Genomic DNA, 25,882 nt, shown 5'->3' with positions numbered 1-25,882 from the left:
ATTGCAGGATGTTGCACCCCAAGGGAAATATCTGAGCAAGGGGCTGGCACACTGCTTCCTGTGGTACCAGGAGAAGCAGAAGCAGAGAGCTCTGCCTGCCTGCCACAGAGGTAAGATACCACCACTCAGCTAACTAGCAACATCTTATCTCTTGAAAGGAAAAACCCCTCTTGGCTCTTGCTGAGCTTCTACCAAGCTCCTGCTGTCACACTTTTCTTCTAATTTGATAAAGAAAACTACAGTTCTGACACTCCTTGTTTGAAAATTGCTAGCCCCTGTTCTAATCAGACAAACCTTTAAATCACAGCCACCTTGATTTCAGAAAAGTTTAACTTGTAGGATAACTTTCTATCACCATTTGGTATTGCCTAATTCATGTAACTGTAATGTACCGCCCTACCTTGGACAGTGATTCTCTTTCTGTTTCCTACATGTTGGCAGACCACATGCAGACTCCCATCCCTGATCATTTTATACTGGTCACAGCAGGACTTTAAAGAGAATATATTTCACTACACAGATGAGCAATCATTTTCAAATCCCTTTGCAGTATTTTCCTACCCACTGTGCTTCAAGTCACAATTTGGTGCCATTCAAAAATAGCAGTCTCTTGTCTGTGTGTGATATTGCAGCCTGTCTTAGGGTAAATGCTTAATCTGAAATCATCACCACTTAATGGTGTATCTTTTCCCCTGTACTGTAATTTAAAAGAGTGATACAAATAATATTTTGGAGAGCTTAGTATATGCCTAGCTGATTATGTCTCTCACTTCTCATCTCCTGATCTTTAATATATTTTGGATTTTGATCCTGTCTGTCCTGTAAAAATTTGTGTGTAACATGAATCAACCACCTAAGGCTAATGATGTTCACTCCTAAAGCAGGCTGCCTGTTCTGCTGGCTGAGGTCTGGTTTTTTCCACTGTGTTTAAAAATATTTTCTGCCTTTCATTGTAAAGCAAATGACACAAATGGAAATATTGACTATATGGTGATTGAAGGTGAGGACGGTGGTGTTAGTTTCATCTTTGTCACTGATCTTTTACTTAATTTTGAGAATTTCACTTAACTTACTTGAATCAGAACCACTTGTAAAATAGCTATAATACCCTTCACTGACATCACAATGTAAGTTAAATTTGGGCCCTGGCTATAATTAGCCTTCCAACATTTGTGTGCCTTTCAGGGTATAAACAAGATTTTTGTCCTATGCGCCTTATTTTGACCAAGGAAAATTAATTAAGTCTGGGTAAGTGTCAAGGGAAACTCTCCTTTGAGTATCATTGAGCAGTTGCTTACCTCAAAGAGCTTGGGAGAATGTAGAATCATGTGACATTGCTGGCCTATAAAGGTTTAGGAAGGAACCATATTTCCTTTGAGTCTCCATCAGGCTACTGCCTGTCTCTCCATGTCTAGGACAGTCTGGCCTTTAATTGTGTGGTTAGGACAAGTTAAAATCCTCAACCAACAGACTCTAGACAAGAGTAAAGTGTTATTATTCATTTTAAGAGGAACATATTTAAGATAATTTAAGCCATGTTTAAGGTCATATGAGAAGTCAAGCCTATTTTTATCAGGGAATTAATATCTGTCAGTTTCTCCAGTTAGCAGAAGGTTGGTTTCAAGAACTATTCCCTGCTTCTTCCTGACTTTTATCTAGGTCATCTTGATATATGCAAATATTCCACTGAATTTAATGTAGTTATTCTCGTGTAGCTTTAGGACCTCTTTCTGCAGCTTGACAGTAAGAATATTTAGCTCTACGTTTTATGTATTTGTCTGCCAACATTCTAAAAATCAAGGATTCTGTGTCCTGGAGCAGAACTACACAGAGAAGACAGCTATAACTGAGAGAGCACATCTGGTTAGAGAGAAACATTTGTTCTTGATCCTTCTCAAAAAAAAAAAAAAAAAAAAAATTTGGTAGTACATTACTCCAGAGCATGTTAATTTGCTTGGCTCACTGGCTACAGATAAATGTCTTCAGAATAAATGCTACTTCAGCTATTTCAGGGTAAATTGACCTATGTGACTAGCACTATTTTTGCTAAGTCTACTTAATAAAAGGTAATTTCCACAGGTAAAATATAAATCTATTACAATATAATATTTGCATTCATGAATTTGGGGGCTTTTTTGTATGGGGGAGGATCTCTTTTGCTAGTTAGCTAGCATTAGTTGCTAAGATGTTAACTTCAGGGTAATAAAAACATTTTAGCAAATGTGGATGGTGTTAATAACACTTTAACCACTTCCTCCCTCTTATTTTTTGGGGACAATGTGGGGTCAAGTGGTTTACACATATATTACTTGTAAGTCAAGCAGGAAAATATTAAAAGTACAGCTTCTTGCAGAAGTATTAAGCTAGCTGCATTTGATCCATTGTGTCAGGGTCTGTTTATCTTTTCCCCCCCATGACAAATTCAGAGAAATTCTGTTGGATCCAGCTAGTGTTCTGAAGCTGCAGCATCTGAGTAAGAAGAGGATTTGCCCACACTGTAAGAGATGCACTTGTAGCTGCCTTCCAACCAATCACAGGTGGAATTTACCTTGCACCTTTCACATTTCTTTTAAAATTACCCCACAGAACCTCAGGAAACATGAACCAAGTAGCCAAACTCTGTGGTGTGGGCTGGAAAGTGAGTGAGAGATGAGCTGAGAAAGAAGTACGGGGGTGGACAGCAAGGTAGAGGCAAATGCTGCGGCTGTGCTCTGTCATTCCTTCACCCTCAGGCCAGTGTGACCACGTGTGCTGTGGCTACCTGTTCCCTCCCTGTGCTGTACATGGCTCCGCATGCTTTGGGGAGAGACTTTAACCCTCCAAGTCAACCTCAAACCATTTTGTGGGGAAAAAAAGGTGAGACTAAAAGACAGGAAGCAAATGCTGACTTCCACAGAGTTATTGTCCATCTGACTTTGCCAAGGGAATGTGGGGGATATTTCAAATATTACATTCCTTCTGCAAAGCAAATTAGGATTAAAATACTGATTTTCTTTAGGATTTCCCTAAAATCTCGTTCCAGAATATACATATATACATATGTTTTATTTTTCCCACCTTTTGTACTCTGACTGTGATCTGCCTGAGGAGGTTTCTTGCAAAGTACGTAACAGGAAGAAAGAAAAAGAAAACTGAGAAGAAACAGTGGCAAAGAAAAAACTATGTAGGAATTATGAAATTCTGGATTTGTATATTACATTTTTGGAGTCAAGTTCTCCTTTAAGTGGAAATAATCCCCCCAGAAGGGAAGTTTTTTTCCAAGTATTTATTGGATATAAGAAATTTTGGCTGTAGATTAAACAGGGTCCTTAAGATAGAGCTGTTTCACCTCTGCCATGCTCAGAGGACATGCAGCATGAGCCCCAACTTGCCTGCAAAGGACAGGGGGAACAAACGTCTCTTGTGGCTGGAAGAACAAAATTAACCTTCATGTGAAACTGGCTAGAGAAGACACATATATACTGGATAATGTTTGTACCACAACACTACTTCTATGCTAGCCATTCATTTTCCTCTCCTTAAGGGCAAGAGTTAAAACATGGGGAATGAACAAACATTTCAGAATTAAAGGTGAGAGTAGGATGACAGCATACAAGGGAAAAGCCTGTGGTATTGCTACTAGTAATGAGTCTCCAAGAGCTTGAGTCTGTCGGGTGCTTTCACTGGAGCTTTACTTTTTGAGGAAACTGCTGAGTATCATCTCTCTTGATTACACCTGTGGAAATGGATTTCTTTTTATGCTCATTTTCATATTAAATCTTAGAAACTAAGGAGTGCTGAAGCACAAAACTACAGATTTCATGAAGGAAGGTAGAAGTACATCAGGGCTTCTTGCCATTCACTCTTCTTGTACAGTTCAATGTATATTTGTGTACCTGACAATAAGATAATCATGAAAAAATTTGGAAAAGTGATATGACTGCAGGGATAATCTAGACAAAACCTGAGCTAGAACTCAGAAGCACATGACCCTGTGATCTTCAAGGTGTTGCCATCCTTCATTTAGCATTGACATTTATTACCTTAGCACGTATTGGCAATAGCAGCTTTGCTTTCTGGCCAGATGCATTGTAGTGCATGATACTTTCCTTGTGACACAACTTGTTATAAACAAAGGAGATGGAAGATTAAAGCAACAACCATTGTCATGTCAAGGAATTGCTCCCTCAGACTCCAGGCTGATAGTTACTGTGCTGTTACACTTCCTATAAAATGTAACAGGATGCTTTAAATCTCAGAGTACAATTTCTGGAAATATGGTTGTTGGAGAAAAAGAACACAAAAAGCTATCATAAACTGTCAAAATGGGGGAGAATTGATTTAGATACAGAGTTTATTCATTTCAGCTCAGACGTAATCTACTCTCCTCAGGACTGAGGCATTTATTCCCCTTACTTTAGGATTTCTAGAAGACAGAGTGTGCAGAAGAGTAGTGAACCAGCCTGCTGTTTGGAAATGCTGCTTGGATAAATTCATATTGCCACTACAGTGCTTTTAAAAAAGGTGACAGTGCCATAATAAAAAGGTTAAAAAGTCAGGAAATATGTCAAAATGTTTCTTTAAAATTAAACATGTAGTTGCTCGTTGGCTACACAGATATGCTCGTTGGCATATTTCTCAGCTGACATTTTGTTTAAGCCCTTTTCCTGTCTGTGAGATGTGGCAGTATGCATGGGAAAAATATTTATTGCATTCTGTGGTGCACTTTATACAGACAACCCAATCTCTATGTGTCCATTTCAATAAAACAAGAACATTCATGTTCTTAACATGAAGTTCCTTTATTTACTGATCATGCAAAACTGCTAAGGACAAAAGAAAAACAAACCATTCCCAGACAAAATAGTAGCCTGAAATCTCTGACATGCAGTGTTAAAGCAAGACAAGCTTGTAAAGAAAGACAATTTTAATTTTATTTTTTAAAATTAGGATGGTGTACAGAAGGGAAAAAAAACCAAAAACCACCCAATTTTTTTCTCCTGCACCTAGTGATTGGACTGAAATACATCTTTTAATTCTATTCATAGATATTCAGATGTATTGGCAGGGATTCAAAACACCCACAGCAGAGCAGAAATGCTACCATTGATGAAGGCCCAATTTTGGCCCATATAAAATGATGGCATAACAGATATAGGAAATATCTATAATTCCTTTCAAAAACTTGAAATAGCAAGAAAATCTGCCTTGGTTTCCCTGCATCACTGTGCAATAGAATTTATCATAATGTTCAGCCCGAGTGTATTTATTGCTTCACATTCAACCAACAGATTTATCATTTCAAGATGAAATGAAATAATTACGTATGCCACTTCAACAATCCTTGTTTTCTCCTCCTTGGACTTTCAAACAAAATCCAAAAGGAAGCTCAGAAAGGTACAAGCTGAGAGAGAAAGCAAGTGATGTGTTCCCCATGAAGGAGGAACCGAGCAACTTGTTCAGCTTCAGTGTGAGCTGTAACGCAGTGCAGGGTGTCCGTCCCTTCCATTCACTTTCTCAGCCAGTGGTTGCCATAAACAACTCTGCAATATTGTCATGTTGCAAGCACACAAATCATGGCTCACATTTAGGTGATAGCATAAACAGCACAAATGTCTGTTACGGCCACAATAACAGGTTCAGCACAGGAGCCAAGACAAGGAAGAATAGGAACTGAAGAAAATGAGGCTGTTACACAGAGATCATTCTACTTAATAGATGAAGCTCCAGCTCCAAGAAGCTGCTCTCCCCTTTGCAACAAACTAATCAAACCTTCTCTGCATCTTGTTGAGGTGTTTTTCTTCAGCACCATTATTTCTTCTTCTCTAAATCAATGATTTAATTGATTTATCTGGCTTCTTGATATGACTGTCATTTGTTAGAATAATAAAGAGATATGGGAGCAGGCAGAACACTCAAAAACAGGTGAGGCAAGAGGAAGTTTGTAAAAAAGAAATCATTTTATGGAATATGTCCATGGAATAATGAACTATTTTTAAAATGTGGTGTTATTTTTGTACATACTATATAGTTTAATAGACAATTGTAATGTGTAATACACATAAAAATCACATAGAAATAAGGTGACTTTTAGTGGGAATAATTTCTTTTTTTTAGGAAGTTTTATTTTATTTCTTTAGAAATAGAGAGCTGAAAAAAAACCCACAGCCACCCATCTTGAAGAACACACTTGTCAAAGGTGCTAAGCAGGCCATTTCAGTTGATTATTTTCAGTATAACAGTATAAAGATTAGTACTTTTTTAAACATTTAAGATGCCATTACATATGAATATAAAACCCCCAGACATAAAACTACATGCAGTTGTGTAGTCAAGGACAAACGCAAGTCAACAGAGTGAGCTTTCCTCTAATTTGTCAAAATAGAAATTACCCATTTCTGCCTGATTTCAAGAATAGACAACAGTTGATTTTACCACTACCTCATTCATAACTGGGAGAGGTAGCCATATGTGCATATATTTTTGCTTCTTTAGCATAAAAAACTAGGGGAAAAAAATTTCTCCATAATTTCTGTACTTTCATGTTCCCATAAAAATAAGTAAGGTAAGTTTGCTGGGAAGTGTTCTCTTTACTTGCTCTTCAGCTGAACACTCACTGATGTGATCACCTGACCAGGCCTAAGCAAAAACACATAGGCATGTACACACCTATGTTCAGTCTGTTCAACCTTTTCTTTGGAGAGGAGATCACAGCACATGGAGGCAAATTTTGCCATCCTTTGCCATGTCATAACGTCCCTTACTAATCCTCCCCTGTAGCCACCGTGGGGAACAGTGGCACCACCATACAGAGAAATGACTTAACAGAAGCAGCAGCAGGACACAGCTCTGTGCTGAAACTTTCCAAGTAGTGGCAAGAAAGAGGGAAGAGGAAAAAAATGGTGCCTACCAGTAACACTTCCTTTCCTATAACACATTCTTTTTCAGCCACTTCAGCTCTTCCATCTGGAGCAATATTTGCAAGCTGGATGTCACAGTCTACTTAATCTCTGCTGAAGGGGGGTGGCCCGACAGAGCCTGTCCTCCCAAAACACTTCCACCTAAAGCCAGACTCCCCATTCACCTAATCCTAGCAAGACTTCCTATATCAAAGGCAGGTATTTTGGTCCCTGTTGGATGGCTCTGCAACCCAGAACTGGATGGGTAGGTGCAAATGGGTACGGAGTTTTAGTAACGTGCTAATAAAAAACCCAATTAAGATCAAAATACCTTCCACAAAGTTAACATGAAAAGTGACATGTTGAGTTAAATTACACTAAGGAATAAATGGCAAATGCCTGCTTATCTCTCTAAGTGGGACTTTCATGAATAATCTAGCATGCTTGCTAATGATAATGAAAGCATCTGTGCCTTATATATTAGATATATTTCTCACTTAGCCTTTGCAGGACAAAAGCTTTGCAGATTGTTGCAGACCAGGCCACAATGAAAGGCAGCTAAGCAAGGCTTAATTTTTATGTTGACAGTCTACTGCAATTAGAGGTGAATTCTGGGTTTTTGCTTTGCCACAAGCCCACAAAAAATGGTACTGCACACCTATATCATAGTAAAAATATCTTTTATATGTCTCAGCTAATGGTTATCTTTTAACAAAACATATCTAAAAGTTAAAACCAGCCAAAAATCTGTAAAAAGCAACTCTGCCAGTTACATCTATGACACTGGCCTGGTGGAGTCATTAAAAAGAGGCCTGGCTTTAAACTTAAAATTCGGCTGATACATGTAGTATTCCATTAATTTTAAGGTTTGCATCAGGAAGGGTGATGTCAAGTACAGAGCTGGTGGAAAATAATCAGCGCTTTTTATGGGAAAAAATATATTGACAGAAATAACCCTGCTGAATTACAGAAGGGAAAGCAGTGTGGAGATGGGAATAGGCTATAGGTTAGTCAGTTTATTAGAGCTTCTAGAATTTGTGGCTTACCCAAGAGACATTGTAGTTACAGGCTAATGAACTGAAAAAGATATTTGAAGAAAATGATATCCTAGTTGATATAGTTCACAAAGCATTAGTTAAGCTTCATGAGTCTGATGGACAACAAATTATTGTTGAAACAGCTCAAATCTAAAGAACATTTTTCTGTGTCATTTGTTTCAACTTGTTCTTCTTTGTCACCTAAACTCGGGAAAGTAGCTCTGCAGCATGAATTTATGGGCCACATCAGTGACAAGTTTACTCTCCTACCATCTCCCTCATACTTCTTTCCAGTCAGAAATCAAATAGGCAGGGACTACCTCTCTCAAAAAAGGGCAGATTTAAGCTGGAACATCCTGCTGTTCACTAATTTTAAGGCCATTTCACATTGCTCTGGCAGCATAGAAGAGCCTGAAAAGAATGTGAAAGGGTAACTTACACTACTTTTGTTCCCTGTTTTACTGCCAGTGATGTACGTTCAGAGTAACCAACAATCCAGACTGAAATGTTCACAGTTAAAATTTTATTGCATGCACAGTATTGCTACAAATATAGCAATATATAGCTTGGTTATATTTGGTCCTGTTGCCAAGAAAATAGGAAAATTTACTAATTACAGCCTAGTCTCTATAGCATTCCCTGAACTATAAGAGAGGGAACCTGCAAACATAACATGGCCTGCAGCTAGAAATTGCTTTGCCCTGTTATGGACCATCACTAGAATCTTAGCATTATTTGGGTTGGAAGGGACCTTAATGATCATTTAGTTCCTGCTGTGTCCTCTCACTCTCTTGTCATTGAGATAATTTATGAAAATCCTGTCACTAGGATTTTCTTCTGAGAAGCTGAGAAGCCTCAGAGAGAAATGTAAACAATAACTATCTGATGACTGTAGAATGTGGTCTGGAGATGGTTTACCAACAGGTGCACCTTTGATTGGTGTCATGTGAATTGTTTTTCATTAACAGCCAATCACATCCAGCTGTGTCAGACTCTCTGGTCAGTCACCAGCTGTTGTTATCATTCTATTCTATTCTTGTCTAGCCTTCTGTCTGTATCTTTCTCTCCATTCTTTTAGCATAGTTTTAGCATTGCATTTTTAATATAATATATATAATAATATAATAAATCAGCCTTCTGAAACATGGAGTCAAGATTCTCACCTCTTCCCTCGTCCTGGGGGCCCACAAACACAACCACACTACCTGCCTGTGTAAAAGTCATCCTCCCACTTTTTTATAAGCCCCTTTAAGTACTGAAAGAATGTTACAGAAGAACATAAGCAAACCACACTGGAGTATAAAAAAGATAACCTAGTATTCTGTTTCCATCAATGGTCAAATGCAGATGCCTGAGAAACATGGTTCTCCTTTGAGACTCTCCTTCTATTCAACCTTTGCCAGCACAGGGAAATCCTGAAACAGAGTTGGTTTCTGGGCACTGAGTATTCCTTCACAGATTTTCCTTATATAAATTCATGCAATCTTCATGCAAATGCTTATAAACCACCAGCATATACAAGGGAATTCCTCAGGTCTGTTATCATATCCTTTATTTTGAATTTAGATTCTGTTATCTCTGTTTCATATATTTTTGTTCTTGTAGTGGATTAAGCTGTGAACAATCTATCATTATGCATTCTGTCATGTCACTTGCTGGTCTACATCCCTCAGGCTTTTCTTTTGTCAGTCTGAAGGATTCCCGTCTGTTTAATCCTGCCTTCAAGTGAAGTTATCCAGTAATTTGGACAAGCCTGTTGCCATTTTCTGAACCTTTCTAGTTCTTCAAGAGCCTTTAAAATGCAAGGACCAGAGCAGCATGCAGTATTCAGAGGTGGGAAATTATTCTCTATTGTGTTCTCTGTTCTTTTCCTCACCATTTCTAATGTTTTGTACAGCTACTAGTGGATTCATTCGGTCTGAATGGGAAAGAGCCTCAGTTTAAGATTTAATTTCTAAATTAACTTCTTTTGACTGCAGTTGGGCAGTCAAAAGAAGTTGGGCACTGACAAGAATCTTTTAGAAAACTGTCTATATTACAAACTTGGAATCTTATTCTGTAATGCCACTAGTAAATAAGGAGTTTGTATACACTTAGGCAACAGTTTTTTCCTTTCACATTTGAGTTACATTAAATTGCAGTTGCTGTTGTGTTGTTATTAAGATTATGGGATCTTTCACCAATATTTCTTTCTTACTCTCTCACATCAGTTTGCAAAGTTTTCATGTCGCCGCTCATCAGCTTTCCTAGATTTTTTTATGGATATACTGCACAGCACAGATCCTAGCACTGATCCTGCAGAACTCTTCACTATCTCTTCACTATCTCTTTCCACTCCCATATTTTTCATTTAGTCCCATCAGAGAGTCACAGAACGGGTCAGGAAGGGACCATAGTGGGTCATCTGATCCAACCCTCTTGCTCAGGCAGGGTCATCCCAGAGCACATGGCAAGGGATTGCATCCAGACAGTTCTGGAATATCTCCAGTGAGGGAGACTCCACACCTTCTCTTGGCAGCCTGTTCCAGTGCTCGGTCACTGCACAGTAAACAAGTTGTTCCTCTTGTTCAGGTGGAACTTCCTGTTCATCATTTTCTGCCCATTGCCTCTTGTGCTATTGCTGGGCAATACTGAAAAGAGCCTGGCCCATCCCCTCAACAGCCTCCCTGCAGATTCTTATATCTTCTGATAACGATCAATTAACATTTTTTTACCCATACATCTTTCTCCTCATGCCATTGTTGCAAGGTTTGATACCTAACACAAAATCCTCTGGAAATCCAGGTGGACTACATTGACTCGATCACTTTAAACAATATTTAGACAACTCTTGTGAGACGCAGTTTCTCCTTACAAGAAGGATTTCTCTCCTCAACAGGGTTCTATATTTCTCCAACCTTTCTCTTATACCTTCTTACTGGTCATTAATTCCTCAAATCTAATCTGTCAGGTTTTAACTTTTCCCATTACAAATACAATGGAATGGCTGTGATTGAATTATTACTCTTTTATTACCTATTTATTTTGTAAGTCTCCTCTACTGTAGTGGTAGGTTATTCAGACATGCCTACAGGATTAGGACACTTTGAATACCCTGTTGTAACAGCTGTCTATTGATCACATTGAACTGAGTTCAGCACTCTTAAAGGAAAGGTAGTCTCAGCCACTTGAGTTGGTCTAAGAAGGAGCAAATGAAGTCTTGCCTCATTATCACAGAGGCTGAGTGCTCTTTATATGTTTTCCCCAGATTATAATGTGTATTGGTTTGTACAACTACTAGTGGATTCATTCAAACTGAATGGAAAACAGCCTCAGTTTTAGATGTACTGAACTTACTGACTCCTGATGTTTTATCTCCTGTAGTCCTGCTACATGGCCTCGTTCATTTGAATCTGATCTCACCACTTCTATGCCTGCTCCATTCCTCTCTGCTTCACCACTTAAACCAGCATGTGCTACAAGCCTAATGTGGGAAATAGTAAAGGTAAGATGATTTCTAGAAAGCTGTAAAAGCTTTCTGGAATTGATTTTCTTTTATTTAATTTTCTTTCACTGAATTGATTTTCTTTCACTGGCACATAGACATAGTTATGAAGAATTTTAAAGATTGTGTTATATGAATCTGTCCAACCATTCTAAATCCATCCACAAAAGCATACAAAAACTACAAGATCTAACAGCTCAAATAAAAAAAAAAAGATGGTAGATTGTTGCCACATTTCTCCTCATGGAGAAAAGCAAGGCACAGCTTTTCCCAGGAATATAGCTGGGACTCACATTCTCTGAATAACAGAGAAAGAGGAATACAGTTCTTATCACTTGCTGTGCCTGTGTTGTGCCAAAGTAGAATGGAATGTGGAGATTGTTTACCCAAAGTGAGGATGTTTTCTTCCCTTGGCCAGTCAAGGCCAAGAGTGTGTCTGTGTCTAGACTGGCTCCACAGAGTCAGCGAGAGTGCAGTCTGTGCAGTTGTGAGCTTGTGTGTGCATGGCAGATTCAGTTTTAGATTTATAGAATAAAGTACTTCATCAGCCTTCTGAAGATGGAGTCAGATGCCTCGTCATTTTTCTCTCCCCCCTTGTCGGGGGCACCCATGATTTTTGCAATAGTAGATCATAGTTAGATGATTTTTTTTCAAAAGATAGAACTTTACACCTTAGTTAAAGGAACTTTGTAAAATAGGTTTATATGTGTTAGTAGTTTTAGTAGTAGTAATAGTACCTTATATACTTCAGTATGTGCGACACATGATAGACAAAACTATCAAAGAAGTTTTTATCATACAAGAGAAAGATGTAGAAAATAGAATCACAAAAAGTTCTCAAGATCTTACAGAGATAGTGGATGCAAGTATAGATATAGATAAAAGCTTTAAATTAAGACCTTAGAACAGATGAGACTCATTAGAACAGTAAATAGTAACTACTATCACATTTAACTTATATCCTTTGAACAGACTAAATATTTTGCAACATTAAAACTTGCTGTAGTGTCAAATAACACTTAAAACAAACGAGAGCGTTCCTCAAACAAGCAAAAAAAACCCCATAGTATAGTACAGCTATGTAACGCAAAGTAGTTAATAAACAACAAAGTTAAGAAAGTTTCTTTTCCGTTGTACCAAGAGGGGGAAATGTAGGAAATAGTAAAGGTAAGATGATTTCCAGAAAGCTGTAAAAGCAGGCTTTAGAAACAGAAAGAACAGGAAACTCAGAACTAGCTGCAGCTGCAAAGTCTGAAAGTAGAAAAAGTTACAATAGAACAGCAAGCAAGGACATGGGATAGTAGCTTGAGTTTTAGGCTTGGCTGAGATAGACCTTAAGACTACAGAAGAATACGCTTAGCAAGATACTAGAAGGTTTTAAGCTTAATAATGAAGTATTGTGTTAATAGAAGGCATACAAGCAAGCATTGTGTGAAGCAGAAGTATGTGTACTTTTAGTGATTGGTTAGAACAATTGTCTGTAAGCTTTAGCAATATGCTATTGGCTAGAAAGTTTAAAATGCTCTGTAACAAAGAAATCTTCAGCTGCTGCTGGCTGTACGTGAGCCATTGTCATCTTTCTATTATCTCGACCATGTAATGAGGCTGATGCTGCAATAAATCTCAGGGAACGTATCCCAGCAGTCCTGTTCCATTGGTGCAAAAACCCCAACACAGCCTGACATTCTGTTCTGCTGTCTACAGTCCTCTGATTCCAGGGTGCCTGTGCTTGCATTACAACCTGTACTGGCACAGACCCAGTGTTTGTAAATTCCCAGACCAAACAAGCTGCAAATGACTACTCTCATTCTTTGCTAGGTTTAAGTATTTCCTTTTTAATTTCTCAGTGACAGATATCTACATTATTAAGACAACAGCTTTCTCTCAGAAATAGGTAAATGGTACTCCTTTGAATACTATGACAAAATTGAAGGACTTACACAGAATCTGCTCATGCCCTTCTACTCATGAATGAGTAATAATGTGCAGACATGGAAAGCTATTGCTTTATGCACCACCTCAAAGCAAGCTATTCCCACAATTTTCTTGCTATCTCCTGATTAATCAGTAGTAGTCTTTGTGAAAGTTCAGGAATGCATTTGGAAAAAGGAAATAAGATCAAATGCCCTTTATCTAGCCTGTCGTGCTCCTTGGAGGCTAGAAACCCTTTCTTAGAGGATTTCAAGGACAGTTGTGGAACCATGCACTTGAACAAGAATGCCCAGTGTGATGGGAAGCCTTCACTATTGCTTTTGAGTGAAAAGACAACCTCAGTCATTTGCTTTTTAAACTCTTTCCCACCATCTTATATTTCGAAAAACAACAACCAAAAAAACCAAACCAAAACAAAAAAAAACCAAAAAAACCAAAAAAACAAAAAAACCAAAAAAAACACAAAAAAAAAAAAAAACCAGCACAAAGAAACTGTCTAGAGATTTAATTTCTATAAGAGTCTTTTTTTCACTCTGCCATGGAAAGCAGAGATTTGCCCTAGGACAGCAGAGGAGGGAAGGACTTCAAAAAGCTCTTGTCAGTGTCTCAGCTCAGTTCCCACTGAAAAAACTGATTCTGCTGAGTCTACTGAAATCAGCCAGCTGATGAGCAATTTTGAAAACACAGATTTGTCTCAGACGGACAGTGGTGGAGCTGGGCATAAAATTTCTGAAATTTACTTTGCCTAGAGGGAAGTCAGCAAGCCCTCTCAAATTTCATTGAGGGACAGCACTCTTCTTTTCTTGTTACCATACCCTGATTATAATTCAGTGTAAAGATTAGTGATAGCAGCATGGCTGGACATTTTTAGGCCACAAATATGCTCTTACATAATCAGATTATTTAATCTTTTCATAAATATGCATTTCTTTATCATAAGAAGATATGGGGTTTGTTTGCTACAAGAAACAGTTATAATTTATCAATAGAAGTTTGGCTTTTTTATTCAGAGTCAAGGTTTTTATGACTCCTGAGCCAGTGATGCCCAGTAATTATATCTGTAGCATTTGGTTCCTGTTGATAAAGTGCTGCTGTGTTAGGATTACTTTTATATTATAAAAGTAATATTTTATTAGTGAGCCAAAGAAGATTTTTCTTTTATGAATACTGAACTTCTGAGAGGCTTTTTGAATTAATAACAGTGGAATTAATGCTTTGAAGGCATTTTTGTGAAAATTGTGGTGTTGGTGGACACTATGTAGCAAGGCTTGCTGATAAGTAGGATATATGTTGGAGAGAGAAACTATAGGTTTTTTACATTTGTTTTAACTACAAGTCCCGGAAAAAATGCCAAAAAGCTCACAATTTTCCAGAAACCAACAACCAAGTAAAATACTTGGAGGTGATATGGCTCCAATTTCTTTCAAAGAATGTAAAAGAGGCACTTCCCCACAGAAGACAGAGCCAGCCCCCACCCCAGCAGTTTATATGCTCTGAGTCTCTGTACACAGAAAAAAACACTGGCAGCAGATGTAAAGGGAGAGGTCTGTGGCAGAGCAAAGACAGGGATGTAGACTTGCTCTCAGGTCAGTGCCTTAAACAAAGGGCTATTCACCCACCTCTGATTTGCTTTCAAGTCCCGTGGCTTGGAGTTTCTGTCCAACTTCAATTTCAGACAAAGGCCTCATCATTTTTAAATTCTGGTCTGTCAGAAACTTATTTCCCTAGAGTTTCTTCTGGTTTATTTTTCCTAGATCACTGGAAAATTCTGTTCACCTTCTAAGCTGAATTCTGAAGAATTATAAAATTGTCTGGGTTCCCTTAACTATTTGAGTCTTCCAACACAGGAGATGGTCAGAGACCTTCTAACAGGGATATAAACCACAGGGGATCAGACGCCTTGAGATGTTGTTATGGACACATCAGGCACTTTCAATGTATAGAAAGTTTTAACAATGGAGCACACTATGCAATATATATTCTGCTCATTTTTCCTTTAAAGCTTTGCTACCAAATACTGTCCAAGTGCTTAATAATGGTTTTAATCAAGTACAAAATGCTTCTCTAGGTCAATATTCTTGATAATGGTGAATTCACAAATATTTCTCCTTCTATAAATATTACAGCTGTTCAATTGTTTTTTGAGATTTTTTGATCCTATTTGTTACAGAGAGTATGTATTCTTGGGCAAAAGAAATTTCCCTAAGAGCAGGATAACATTAAATGAAATGTAAATACAGGGATGGCATTAAGATATCATACAGCACAATACTATAAATATTTTAAGTCCCTCTACATTCTGTGTTATGATGCACATTAAACTGATCCAAATTTACACTGTTCTAGTGCAGAATTATGTGGTGCAAGTGATTTACAAATACCATAAAGTTCCAATATGTGCATACTACCCAGAGAGAGAACATTATTTTGGGATAAAATTTCAAAACCAAATGGCAATTGGGTACATTTCCTCTGCATCCTTCAAGTCCAGAAATAAGGAAACTGTTGCCACTTAATAGTTCTGATCTCTAATGGTGCATCCTTGGCCACAGCTTTTACCCCAACTTAAGAGATAATATTAGTAGTTTTGTTTGACAATAATGGGGAAATAAGGTTATTATTGCAATCAGAGTTATCCAGGGAACCCTTAAAATCTAACAAAAATAATACAGTAAGGATACCCAAGAAAGAGAATAGTGTATAAAAGTTAATTTTCTTGGTTGGTTACACATGTAAATACACACATGATGCCCCAGATCTGCTGGACCTAGAGCCTGTGTGTTCATTCATGCCTAGCAAGGACAATCAGCAAAACACACTTCCTACAGTTATTGAGAAGAGAACAGGGAATGCTAACTTCTGCTCCTCCATCTCACAGCTGTTCTTCTCACCTGTGCTTATGTGCAGAAAACCCCTCAGAATATAACTTTCTGTTGTAAGAAACAACCCTATGTACCATATATTGTGCAACAAATGTGCAAATATCTATGACATGGACATGAATTATTTAGTGTTTTTTTCTCTGATTAAATTTTCATCTCTAAGACCTTGATTTGATTTTGTTGGATTCATGTTTTCCAAAATCTGCAGTTGTTTTACACAAAGCTACAGATAAGTTGTCCTTTTAAAAATCCAGAACATATATAATCTGCAACAGTCCACTTTTCATGGTAAGGACTTTTACTTAGCCTCTTGTCTGATTTACATAAACGGTTTATATGCCACCATCTAATTTTATGGCAACTTATTTTTTTCTTCTATATAGAAGTGAAATAACAATATTTTTATTTTATTTTTTAATTTTTTTTGTCTCCTATAAATTGAATAACAAATCTGTGGTTTTGTAGCATGAAGTGAATATCTGGCTGATTGAAAGGCTCAAAATGATTTCTTAGGAAGTTTTGTATTTTTTTTTTTTTTCATTTTTAAAGAAATGTCCTTTTTCTACAAAATGGTCCTTCCAGATCAAAGTAGCACTGCTAAAGTGGTTTTGGACATTGATTTACAATAGTGCTGCATATTTTTTGAAAGAAGAAGGTCCAGAGGGCAGTAGTCAGAAGAAAACTGCTATGGTTTTGATGAAGTCAATAACACGTTGCAAAAAGCCCTGTGCTGCAGAAGGGCTCGAGTTCCCTAATGGGAAACCAAGTGGCCTTCTATCATGTTCCTTAATGTACCTGGTGTTTGAACTTCTGTCTCCAGACAATGATCATGGAGGTGGCTTAAGCCAGTCCTTCTTTCCTTGCAGCTGACTCATGATGAGCACACAGGGCCAGCAGCTGCCACGGCCAAAGCACAGGAATCCAATCATTCCCAACCATCTGTCCCCAGCCCAGGTAGCCGAGCCTGTGGAGGAAGTGTGCCAGGGAGGGAACGTTTTACACAGGATTTTCCACTCACTCCTTTCAACACAATCTTTCACTTCCCTTGTATCGTAAAGTCAAGGGCGACTCCTCCAGCGAGGGGAGAGAAAATGACGCATTTGACCCCGTTGTCAGGAGGCTAATTAAATACTTTATTACACTATATTATTCTATACATCTAAAACTGAATCGGCCATGCACTCACTCTTGCTCACAATCGCACAGAACTGCACTCATCTCTCGTTCTTCCATGACTGCCCCGTGACCGTCAGCAGACAGTCCCAACACAGACACACTCTTGGCCCTGATAGGCCAAGGGAACAAAACATCCTCACTTTGGGTAAACAATCTCCACGTTCCATTCTACTTTAGCACAACACAGGCACAGCAAGTGATAAGAATTGTTTTCTTTCTCTGATGTTCAGAGAATGTGAGTCCCAGCTATATTCCTGGGAAAAATTGTGCCTTGCTTTTCTCCATGAGGAGAAATGTGGCAACACCCTTGGAATCCCCACACCTCATCATGGCCAGAAATAGTAAATCTAAATTTCTTCATTGTACAAGTAGACCTTAAGCCAGTTCATTCCTTCTACTCAGAGAAACAGAAACCTGTTCCCACAGAATGCACTAAGGAGGGAAGATGATAACCTGCAGCACCAACATCCCTTCCCCATCTATCCCTGCCTTTCTCTTGGCTTTTGGACATGGCAGCATTGACTACCACCTTGCTACATTCCAGTGTCCTCACCACATCAACAGAATATAAATGACTGCAGAGAGGAATTTAGGTGGCAGAAAAGATTTCCACCAAACTGCTGAAGGGAACAGAAAGAGGAGAAAATTTGCTTACTCTGTGTTATTCCTTCACGCAAACCCTAAAAGCAGTCAGAAGCCAAGGAGAAGCAAGCCCAGGGTCTTTGACCAGCAGCTACCTCTGCCTTTAACGTCCCATCTCTTTCTCTATACTTCAGTTTATGAAATTGTAATGATAGTGGTAAAACAAATGCAAATAAATAATGGATGGATGAATACATCTTGGGATGAATAAATTATGGGTGTCATGCTGACTTGCAAGAGTAAGAGTATTGCAGTTCATGCTTGAGAGGGGCTGTCATGGAGGTCTCTCCTGGATCTGCCAGCCCTTCCACTCTGATGCTGCAGGGAGTGGCTGGCATGGGCAGGGACAGAGGCAGGGGTTTGCTGCTGAAGGCAGGGTGGTGTTGGAGGCATTCCCCTCCAACTAGAGCCCTTGTGGGAGCTGGCACAACAGACTGGAAGAAACTACACACTTCAAAAGAAAAAAAAAACCCACAGTAGTCCAAATTAGTCCAAAGTACTCCTACACTTTCTGCTGGCACATGGAGAGCGCTGAGGAAGGCATCTGGAATCAGTAACTTCCCAGGCTCTCCAGTAGCCTTTCTGCCAGCCACATGCCCAGCTTCACAAATGGATTGCTTCACTTTTCTTTTTTTCCCTATGGGGTTTTCCACCTCTTTCCTTGTAGCTGAAGGAGAAAAATTAAGATTCTCTGCTAGCATAAAGTGTCCGTGGACTTCGGTTTTTCCCAGCAGAGGATTAGACATTGACCTAAAAATACCAAACAATAGGATCAGTCTTATTCCCCATTCAGAGATGGCTGAAACAGTTGAAGGGTTTCTGATAAGGGAGTTGAATGAAGCCCAAGCCTCAGAATGCTCTGGACCATATTTTTTTTGCTTCAAAACAGGAATGAGTCTGAACCAGTTCCTGATTTCTCTTTGTTGGGATCTGACACCCTCTAAATCTAAATTCCTTGCTGCATCCAGGGGTTTGGGACATGAAATTTAAGTACCAGAGGCAAAGGGAAGAACTATTCTAACTCTTATATTTTAGCTATGTCCCTAAGGTAGGTGCACCTGAGCCACAGGGATTTCTCAATGTGCAGAATTTCTTGCAGTCTTGATAAAGCTGAGGTTTGTATCAGAACATCCTGCCACATGTACCAGGTCTTGGATATAATTCTGTGCATACACACCATAGTACACGAAGTACACACATTGATCTTTCTTGCTTCCTAGTACCTTCCCCTGTACCCAATCCACAGACCAAAACTAATCTTTTATTTATATATGGTTTATGTGGAACTGGCCCTCAAGTTCCAGCTCTGTCTGTGTACTTCTCTGTTTATTTCCATACCATTTCTTCAATACTGGTTTCAAATTCTGGTCACATCTAATCTAATAGGAATAAAGAATCCCCCAAATTATTTGATTTCTACAAGTTCTGGTAATATAGGCAGTCAAGAAGAAAGGAAGCCCTACAGTGAATGAAACCATGCTCACACATTATTAGGCATTGGAGAATCTATGTGAAGAAGAGGGGGACAGACACACAGAGACACTTTGAAATTACATGACAGTTTGGAAAACATCCCATTAAATTTACACCTTCTAAAATCTATGGTAAAATCAACCAATTTTTGTTGACAACCAGCATTAGTTTCAATGCTTATAGGTGTTGTCTTACCTTGGATCCTACTTCATCTCTTCCCTCCACATCTTTAATAATAAACAACAAAGGATTGAGCGAGAATTTGTGGAACAGAGACTGATCAGAACTACCATGGTCTCAGTAGCTTGTCCATGCCCCTATGAGGTCCACGTGTGTCTACAACTTTTAGTTTAAAGCCATTTCTACAATGTCATCAAATTCAAAACAGAAAAGGGAATACTAATTTTTTCACCCTTTAACAAAAGTGTCTCTATTTTCTGTAGCATCTTATGAGATTTGGTGTTCAGCTCAAAGAGATTTATCTCTTACCTGCTTGCAAACTCTCCAGCAGAGTAGGGAAGTAATTTTCTCTTGAGAAACTTGATGGACTTTAAACTGCTCAGTGCTTCCCAAGAAACTTGTTTAGTTTCTTCTGGTAGCTTCATTGACAAAAAGATGCCAAATTTCAAGAAAGCAAAAAGTGCTTTGAATTTGCTCTTCCTTTTGGTGACAATTATGGTTTCATCATCATCTTGCTATTGTAGCTTTAAGTCTTCAAAGTTCATGTCTTTATTGCAATAGAAACACTCAATACATTATGTTTTAAAAGCTCTGCCTTTAAGGTTTAAAATTCTCTCAATGCAGATCCACAGTGAATATTACTTCCCTGATTCTATTCTTGTGTGTGTTAATGAGAAAAGAGCAGCATTTTTAATATTTTGAAAATAATAATAATAATAATAATAATAATAATAATAATAATAATAATAATAATAATAATGGAATCTTTACTAGATGCTCTGTAATAACTTCAATAGTTTAAAAATATCCAGATAGATTACCTTTTGCTGCAGAAAATCTGATAGCCAAACTAGCTCCAAATTTATCTCCAATACAGTTATTATTTCCATTGAATGGCATAATGGATAATGGAGCATATAATTTTCTGCAGTTTCTAGGTTCTTAAATCCAGAAACACTGCATAAGGGTAGATACATAAAAACATATGGGCTTGAGCAATAGAATATTTTTTCAAAATTATTTGTGTTATTGAACATGTAACTTAGTGGTTTGAGACAAATAATTCTTGAATTTCTTATGAAGAAATTGATATGATCTCATCTTTACTAAAAAACATAATACAAAATGTATCTATAGGTAAGGTTGCTCTTATCTGTGTGACCTGAAACCTCTGCAATGTTAGAATTTAAATACAGGGAGAATTTTCCTGGGCAGACCAAATGATTCAAGGACTGGTTAGAGAAACAGGAGGTTTCAGTAATGGCTGATAGAAACTGCTTCATCACCAAAAAACAATTTCAAGTCTCTCCTGAATATGTCAACTTTTTCTGGCTTTACTCATATGGTTTAGACAGAAGGTAAGTATGAAACAAAAATGTAACAAGAAGAGAACACCTCAAGTCTGCTGTACTGTTACACCAATGTTGTGGTTTGCTCTTGGGTTTTAATTGTTTAATTTAATATGTTTAATGTAATATGTTAAATTTTCCTATGTTAAGAAATGGTTCGTTCCATAGGCCCTGTTCAGTTTCCCAAATGGATCTTCCCAGAGTTGTTTACCCCATATTTTTCCGCCTTTCCTTATGTCAATCCCCATGTCAATCTCCTCCACACCTCCCATGTTTCCAAATTCTCCCCTGTCAGTCCTCTAAACCCAGCCCCTGCAGCTTGTCAGTTATAGTTTGCTCACCCCTTTAGCCAGAAAGTATGATGTCAGTTGTATTGTTTCCCTTCACTCATTTGCAGATTATGTATTCACTCCTCCCTCCTTCTTCCTTATCAGTGTTAGGTTAATGTAAACCCACCCCATGCTCCTCCTTGCCAGCCCCTGATTGGTTTTTAGGCAGTCTCCTACCTGGAATTGCCCCCCTTTATTAACTGCTGTAATCCAGTTGTCATTGGTCTCCGGTGTGTGCGCTCTTTTCAATGTTTTTCGTTGTAGCACTTTAGCACTTCTCCCTCAGGGGAAGAATAAACAACTTTGAAATTTGCCACCAGAGAGTCCCTCTTTCTTTTGCCACTCGGCTATGATGGGGAACCTGTCCGGGTTCTTTCAGCCAGGCCAAGTGGAAGGAGAGGTTCCAAGCTGAGGGCTGAATCGCTACCCTCGGCCCAGCTAAGGAGCTTGAGGCAGAGAGTGGCCACTCGGTCACACTGCTTGGAAGAGAAGGGCCGAGCAGCTAGCCAGTTACGAGGCTCGCCCTTTCTCCTGGGATCCAGGCGTAGCATCACACCGAAAAAGATTTTAAGAAAAAATCTCTGTTTATTTCTTGATATGAGTCATATATTGCTGCTTATCTGTTATTTAATGTCAAAGACCACCTGGTCTAGAAGCGTTTCATCTGTTTCACTCGAACTGTAATATCCTATTTCCTTGTACTGTACATCTTCAGACTGAGCTTCCTTTCAGAGCAAACTAGAATTTAAGGTACAAATATGGGGCTTTACACACGTTTGCTGCAGTTTCTGGAGTACAGAAACACTGGAGAAGCCCAGCAGCCTACTTTCAAACATAAGCTGATTTATGCTGGTAGCTCACACGTGACGATTGCTTAATGGTGCATCCAAATCTTCTCAAAACAGATGAAGATTGGCAGCCAAGTGTGTGAATGATTTTGGGTTAGGGTACAGGCAGGTGACCAAAACTATTCATTGTCTGACAGTTACTTTCTGCCTGCCTGATATATTGATTTTTGCCTGAGCTACTTCTAGACAAAATCAGTTGCATTTGTGAGCATTTGCACCCTACATTGTGGAGGCTGGCTCCACTTCTTGTCAGGTTTTCTAGAGACCACTCAGCCTGAGTTTGCTTTTTAGTTAAAGCAGCCATTAATGCAGATGGAGAATGAACTTAGAAGGGTATCTGGCACACTGGAAAGCAGACTCTGTGATAAATACATCTAGCACTTCAGACGCTTGAGATTCCTCTGGGACAACTGCAACATCTTTGAGTGATCAAGCTGTGGATCACAGGTTAATTGGAAAGTTTGCTAATGCAATAATTGTACCAAGGCTATGGAAGAACAGCACTGCTTCTTTGCACCATTTTATTTCTGATGTGCCAACCCTTACTTTCACTAAGAAAACCCACTGATATGTGAAAGCTCAAACAAAGTATCATACTTGTTGGTCTATTCTGATATCTACAGAACAATTCTAAGGAACTGTTTTCAAAATAGCTTATGGATTTTAGGAGTTCTTTATTTTTTATTCTGATTAATTAAACAGACCAAAAGCCCATCAAATTAAGTGTGAATTCAACATGAGTTTCTTCTCTGCAAAGAAGGAAAAGACAATAGAACTGAGCTCAATGGTAATTCAAACCACAGGTAAAAACTAAGATGTTGTCCTTAGGGGATTTTCTTTATGTATTAGGCAGCCAAATGGTTTAACAAGTTCTGACATGTGTGTTAGTGCCAGATACCTGCACAGCTGGCATGCTTGCAAATAAGCTTTTCTTCCACCGAGTTCATTTCGTAAGAAAAGTAAAAGAGAATACTTTCAGACTTAAGCTTTTGAGGTGCAAAGGACAAACAAATAATGATTACCTCCTTGTAGGAGAGGTTCTACACTTTTCTATGGTGAGTAGCTTTCCCCTCACTGGAGTTCAATCGCTGTAAGAGAGCACAGGTTCCTCCAGCCGGCTCAGCACAGCAGTGCTGAATGCTACTTTCTATCCTGTCAGGAGCCACAGGGTTTGTTCTGCCCGTTCTGACAATAATTATCATCAACTAAGTGTAAATGCAATGAAATTTGATCAGTATGCAAGAAAAATATAGTACAATTGTGTTTGATTCAGAAATAATTCTTTATTTATACCCACTTCTACTGCAAAAATGATTACCTGAGCATGAAACAGCTAATTTTCTGGGCTCTAATTATTACAGAGACTGGAAACTGCACAGCATATTGAAAAATATTAAACTGCAAGACCATACAATAGTAATCATGTTTCCAATTTAATGTAAAAAAAGTGGTTGAAGGCAAGAAGCAGACATCATCATATCTACCAGACTCTCACTGTAGACTCTCAGGCTACTATTTGAAGCTGTGAATTCTTAAACTTCTTCCATGATGGACTAAGAACCTGAATGTCTGAAGGCATCAAACTCCTTCCTTTGTAGGAAAGATAGATTTATCTGAAGAAGATTTTCATGTCAAATGTGACTGATAGCATGTCAAATAGGCATGGCACACTGGCCAAAAGTAGTGAAAATCAAAGATCCCTCCCTGAAAGTGTTGTTCTACAGGCTTCTCTCTGCTCCCACTCTTACACAGTAAACCAGGATTCTGCATAGCAAGACATTTTGGAATTTTACAGCAAACTGGTTGTACAATGTAATGGAACGTCCCTTTCATAGTGCTTCCTTCTTCCAGTCATTATTCTACAACCTGAAAGTGTTTTCATCAAGGATAGCTCAAAGGTCTCTGGCCACAGAAACTGCAAGGGAAGGAGGAGAAACTGAGTACAGAGTCTTTTCCACAGCTGTGTCCATGACAGTGACATCAGTGGATATACCTAGGCAGGTAAAAATCCATGATTTTTATTCCCATTGGTTTGGTGCATACAAGGACTGATCAGAAGAAAACCTTAGATGGAGGGTTGTGTAGAGCTTTATTTCTAGCAGTATTTGCAAAACCAGGCAGTTCCTCCCAAGTGTGTGCTGAGAGCAGGGAGTCCAAACCCACCCCCAGCAGCAGAGAGGCCCAGGGAAAGTCCTCCCTAACTGTGCACAATTTCTGGGGAAACCTCAGTCATTCCCTCTGACTTCTGAAGCTGTGCATATGGAAAAGAACTAGGTTTTAATTCTAATCTATCACACGTGTCAAAATATCTGGACAATTAAGTCTGGCATCCCTGCTGTAAATCGTAACAGGAACTTTATGTATCTCTTTCTTAACTGTCTAAAAATACAGTGCAGGCTCTGGCCTACTCCATCCTCTTTGGACTCCTGCAAAGAACAGACATTGAAAAATGGACCAACTTCTCTGGAGAAGGGTCTCACCACAGGAAGATTGCAGTAGGCATAAAGGTCCTGTAGCTTACCTACGGCACAACATCTGTACCTGAGGCTGGGAAAACAGGATGGGGCTGTGCTGCACACCAGGAAAGCCTCACTGGCATCAAATATGAGTAGAACTTCTTCTGTTTTATACCTGAAACCAGTCCTGCATCCTGTGGGCAGAAAGAAATATGGCCAGTCAGAAAAAATACTAATGTCTTGTCTTCTAGATTCATCTTTGCTAGGTCATTTGTTTTGGTAATTATATAAAAAATAAATATTATAGTAATTATTATAGTTATATCTTTTAAATAACAATATTTTGTTATCATTATATTGATTTTTTTTCCTTGTAGAAAGAGTGTTTCTGTTAATGTCCTTGATTGCTAATTTTGTGTTCATGGCTTTTTAAAAAGTGATAAAGCCATTCAAATAGGGGTTCTATTTATAGTTTTACCTGTCTCCTATCTAAGGTAATAAATTAATTAGGATTTTGAGTGGGAGAGTATGTATTTCATACATACATATATATATATATATATATATGTGTGTGTGTGTGTGTGTGTGTACATATATATTCAAATAGAAGGAATTTCAGCAACCATATAAATCTATTTTTATTTTTCACTACTCTACTGGTAAAAATAAGGCTGAAAATTTATTACAAGAACCATACAAAAGCAATAAAATAAAGTAAAATGATAAAAACAATCACATATTTTATAGAAAACAGGAGTATAGAATCCCTTTGTGTGAGGCTTCTTTACCACCAAGCAATTTATCATTTAAGAAAAGACAACATTCTGCTGTGTTTAAGCATCTACTGCGTGTGCAACTTCTTGCAATCCATATGGGAATGGGAATAGGTTGTATTAGATTCAGTTCAAACAGCTTGACTCATTACTGGTCATGCCAGCACAATCTTTTAGTGCCAGTGGTAGAGTAATTTGTTGGTTCTGATAAGTTTGCAAGTGTTCTCTCTTTCCTTTTACATTCTGCAGTTTCAGGCTTTTTGCATACTCCTTCCTTTAGCTGAAAAAAATTCTCATTTTCTTAATACTCTAGAACTATTTATTGGTCAAACCTTTGGGATGTGCTGAAACTTAATGCATAAACCCCACAATTTCAGAAGGCAAAAACAAATTTAATGCTACAGTGCTTTGGAGAGACTTTCAATTAATTTGACCAAAATAAT

At 38.4% G+C, this 25,882-nt stretch overlaps 1 long non-coding RNA gene across 2 annotated transcripts; it reads left to right on the top strand.

Moving 5' to 3' along the window:
• LOC119700317 lies at positions 1-24,724 on the top strand. 2 transcript variants are annotated; one of them, XR_005256734.1, is made up of 3 exons: positions 1-110; positions 11,279-11,399; positions 24,062-24,724. It is a non-coding gene; the product is annotated as an uncharacterized LOC119700317 (long non-coding RNA). The 2 variants fall into 2 exon arrangements; XR_005256733.1 differs by having other exon boundaries at positions 24,602-24,695.
• The last annotated feature ends 1,158 nt before the right edge of the window (positions 24,725-25,882 follow it).

The sequence above is a fragment of the Motacilla alba genome, chromosome 4 (genome assembly GCF_015832195.1).
Source record: "Motacilla alba alba isolate MOTALB_02 chromosome 4, Motacilla_alba_V1.0_pri, whole genome shotgun sequence".
NCBI lineage: Eukaryota > Metazoa > Chordata > Aves > Passeriformes > Motacillidae > Motacilla > Motacilla alba.
This window is presented reverse-complemented; position numbering and strand designations above follow the sequence as displayed.